The sequence below is a fragment of the Osmia lignaria genome, unplaced genomic scaffold (genome assembly GCF_051020975.1).
Source record: "Osmia lignaria lignaria isolate PbOS001 unplaced genomic scaffold, iyOsmLign1 scaffold0046, whole genome shotgun sequence".
Classification (NCBI taxonomy): Eukaryota; Metazoa; Arthropoda; class Insecta; order Hymenoptera; family Megachilidae; genus Osmia; species Osmia lignaria.
The window spans coordinates 52,501-57,500 of record NW_027478187.1 but is presented as its reverse complement, the minus strand read 5'-3'; positions in this window follow the sequence as shown (position 1 = coordinate 57,500).

Below are 5,000 nucleotides of genomic sequence, written 5' to 3'. Positions count from 1 at the left end.
GCTGGGACTTTGAAATATTTCGGAGCGCACCTAAAGTTCGTTATTTTGGCTAAACGGAGCGAAAATCTGCATTTATACCATCACGGACGTTAGTTTAATAGCGTTTAACGATGGATCCACGGTACAGAATGCAAAAATATGATTGTTAAAATTTTCGACTAATCGGTTCTAAGAGGCGAAGCAATACGCCGCTGGGACTTTGAAATATTTCGGAGCGCACCTAAAGTTCGTTATTTTGGCTAAACGGAGCGAAAATCTGCATTTATACCATCACGGACGTTAGTTTAATAGCGTTTAACGATGGATCCACGGTACAGAATGCAAAAATATGATTGTTAAAATTTTCGACTAATCGGTTCTAAGAGGCGAAGCAATACGCCGCTGGGACTTTGAAATATTTCGGAGCGCACCTAAAGTTCGTTATTTTGGCTAAACGGAGCGAAAATCTGCATTTATACCATCACGGACGTTAGTTCAATAGCGTTTAACGATCGATCCACGGTACAGAATGCAAAAATATGATTGTTAAAATTTTCGACTAATCGGTTCTAAGAGGCGAAGCAATACGCCGCTGGGACTTTGAAATATTTCGGAGCGCACCTAAAGTTCGTTATTTTGGCTAAACGGAGCGAAAATCTGCATTTATACCATCACGGACGTTAGTTTAATAGCGTTTAACGATGGATCCACGGTACAGAATGCAAAAATATGATTGTTAAAATTTTCGACTAATCGGTTCTAAGAGGCGAAGCAATACGCCGCTGGGACTTTGAAATATTTCGGAGCGCACCTAAAGTTCGTTATTTTGGCTAAACGGAGCGAAAATCTGCATTTATACCATCACGGACGTTAGTTCAATAGCGTTTAACGATCGATCCACGGTACAGAATGCAAAAATATGATTGTTAAAATTTTCGACTAATCGGTTCTAAGAGGCGAAGCAATACGCCGCTGGGACTTTGAAATATTTCGGAGCGCACCTAAAGTTCGTTATTTTGGCTAAACGGAGCGAAAATCTGCATTTATACCATCACGGACGTTAGTTTAATAGCGTTTAACGATGGATCCACGGTACAGAATGCAAAAATATGATTGTTAAAATTTTCGACTAATCGGTTCTAAGAGGCGAAGCAATACGCCGCTGGGACTTTGAAATATTTCGGAGCGCACCTAAAGTTCGTTATTTTGGCTAAACGGAGCGAAAATCTGCATTTATACCATCACGGACGTTAGTTTAATAGCGTTTAACGATGGATCCACGGTACAGAATGCAAAAATATGATTGTTAAAATTTTCGACTAATCGGTTCTAAGAGGCGAAGCAATACGCCGCTGGGACTTTGAAATATTTCGGAGCGCACCTAAAGTTCGTTATTTTGGCTAAACGGAGCGAAAATCTGCATTTATACCATCACGGACGTTAGTTTAATAGCGTTTAACGATGGATCCACGGTACAGAATGCAAAAATATGATTGTTAAAATTTTCGACTAATCGGTTCTAAGAGGCGAAGCAATACGCCGCTGGGACTTTGAAATATTTCGGAGCGCACCTAAAGTTCGTTATTTTGGCTAAACGGAGCGAAAATCTGCATTTATACCATCACGGACGTTAGTTTAATAGCGTTTAACGATGGATCCACGGTACAGAATGCAAAAATATGATTGTTAAAATTTTCGACTAATCGGTTCTAAGAGGCGAAGCAATACGCCGCTGGGACTTTGAAATATTTCGGAGCGCACCTAAAGTTCGTTATTTTGGCTAAACGGAGCGAAAATCTGCATTTATACCATCACGGACGTTAGTTTAATAGCGTTTAACGATGGATCCACGGTACAGAATGCAAAAATATGATTGTTAAAATTTTCGACTAATCGGTTCTAAGAGGCGAAGCAATACGCCGCTGGGACTTTGAAATATTTCGGAGCGCACCTAAAGTTCGTTATTTTGGCTAAACGGAGCGAAAATCTGCATTTATACCATCACGGACGTTAGTTCAATAGCGTTTAACGATCGATCCACGGTACAGAATGCAAAAATATGATTGTTAAAATTTTCGACTAATCGGTTCTAAGAGGCGAAGCAATACGCCGCTGGGACTTTGAAATATTTCGGAGCGCACCTAAAGTTCGTTATTTTGGCTAAACGGAGCGAAAATCTGCATTTATACCATCACGGACGTTAGTTTAATAGCGTTTAACGATGGATCCACGGTACAGAATGCAAAAATATGATTGTTAAAATTTTCGACTAATCGGTTCTAAGAGGCGAAGCAATACGCCGCTGGGACTTTGAAATATTTCGGAGCGCACCTAAAGTTCGTTATTTTGGCTAAACGGAGCGAAAATCTGCATTTATACCATCACGGACGTTAGTTTAATAGCGTTTAACGATGGATCCACGGTACAGAATGCAAAAATATGATTGTTAAAATTTTCGACTAATCGGTTCTAAGAGGCGAAGCAATACGCCGCTGGGACTTTGAAATATTTCGGAGCGCACCTAAAGTTCGTTATTTTGGCTAAACGGAGCGAAAATCTGCATTTATACCATCACGGACGTTAGTTTAATAGCGTTTAACGATGGATCCACGGTACAGAATGCAAAAATATGATTGTTAAAATTTTCGACTAATCGGTTCTAAGAGGCGAAGCAATACGCCGCTGGGACTTTGAAATATTTCGGAGCGCACCTAAAGTTCGTTATTTTGGCTAAACGGAGCGAAAATCTGCATTTATACCATCACGGACGTTAGTTCAATAGCGTTTAACGATCGATCCACGGTACAGAATGCAAAAATATGATTGTTAAAATTTTCGACTAATCGGTTCTAAGAGGCGAAGCAATACGCCGCTGGGACTTTGAAATATTTCGGAGCGCACCTAAAGTTCGTTATTTTGGCTAAACGGAGCGAAAATCTGCATTTATACCATCACGGACGTTAGTTTAATAGCGTTTAACGATGGATCCACGGTACAGAATGCAAAAATATGATTGTTAAAATTTTCGACTAATCGGTTCTAAGAGGCGAAGCAATACGCCGCTGGGACTTTGAAATATTTCGGAGCGCACCTAAAGTTCGTTATTTTGGCTAAACGGAGCGAAAATCTGCATTTATACCATCACGGACGTTAGTTTAATAGCGTTTAACGATGGATCCACGGTACAGAATGCAAAAATATGATTGTTAAAATTTTCGACTAATCGGTTCTAAGAGGCGAAGCAATACGCCGCTGGGACTTTGAAATATTTCGGAGCGCACCTAAAGTTCGTTATTTTGGCTAAACGGAGCGAAAATCTGCATTTATACCATCACGGACGTTAGTTTAATAGCGTTTAACGATGGATCCACGGTACAGAATGCAAAAATATGATTGTTAAAATTTTCGACTAATCGGTTCTAAGAGGCGAAGCAATACGCCGCTGGGACTTTGAAATATTTCGGAGCGCACCTAAAGTTCGTTATTTTGGCTAAACGGAGCGAAAATCTGCATTTATACCATCACGGACGTTAGTTCAATAGCGTTTAACGATCGATCCACGGTACAGAATGCAAAAATATGATTGTTAAAATTTTCGACTAATCGGTTCTAAGAGGCGAAGCAATACGCCGCTGGGACTTTGAAATATTTCGGAGCGCACCTAAAGTTCGTTATTTTGGCTAAACGGAGCGAAAATCTGCATTTATACCATCACGGACGTTAGTTTAATAGCGTTTAACGATGGATCCACGGTACAGAATGCAAAAATATGATTGTTAAAATTTTCGACTTATCGGTTCTGGATCACTGAAAAATCAAAAAAAATTATTAATTTTGATTAATTAAATTACATATGTAGTTTTATATTGTTATAGTCTCGTATTTGTTAATGTTTTGTCGTAAGAAAATGCAAAAATATCGTTTTAATGTTTTCGTCTCATCGGTTCTGGATCGCTGAAAAATCAAAAAAAAATATTAATTTTGATTAATTAAATTACAAATGGAGTTTTATATTGCTATAGTCGCTTATTTGTTAATGTTTTACCGTAAGAAAATGCAAAAATATCGTTTTAATATTTTCATCTCATCGGTTCTGGGCGGTTTTAAAATTTTTTAAAATATTAATTAAACCCATGATTTACATGAGAATGTGAATTTATTATGTCCTGCATGTTAATTTATTAATTTTCATGTATAGAACGTTATAAAATGAAAGGATATGTTCGACGATATTTTCAGTCTAAGTTTTACCGTGCCGGCGGGATGGTACGCTCTCACGGCGGTTTGCACAGGCATACGCCTGGGCGTAAGCCCATGCGTCGCCGACCTAGCGGCCGGCCGTTCGGTATTTATAGGAAGGCACTTTCGGTTCGCTCGGACCGGTCGGGAGTAGCGTCGAGCGTGTGGCTCTTTTATGACTTCGGTTGAAAAGCAGTCTACCGCTCCTCGAGAATATACTTTCTCGACTATTCTCGTTCCGGTTTTCCGTTGCGGATTATTATTAATCTCCACACAGCATTACCACGGGTCGGTGTCTAAGACCGAATGGCCCATATGTGGTGAGCCTTGTAATATAAGGCTGGTGACCTGTATGCACTTATAAATGTTGCATACTTGTACAAACTGAGCATCAACTGTCTGTAACCAAAATTTGTTAAAACTGAAAAAGTTATAAGATTGTATAAAATTTTTGAACCAAGAAAGTAGTGTTAGACGAAAATTCGTTCTATCACTTTTAGAAGGGAGACTGTTTGGAAATATTTAAAGTATAAAATACACAAAAGTCCACTGAATTATGAACAAAATTACGTCCCTGAATTTAAGAAAAGTCAAGAGGTGTCAGAAATAAAATCCTCTCTGATACGTTCAGAGAGGAAAATAAGTATGGAGAGAGGAGTAAAAATGAAAGAAGTTTTAAGGCTGGGGAAACTTCTAAAGGAGAGAGATTCCAACATATCTAATATGTACATTTAAAGCAAGTCCAAGGAACTCTCTCCGTTAATGTTTGAAAAGGTGTGTGC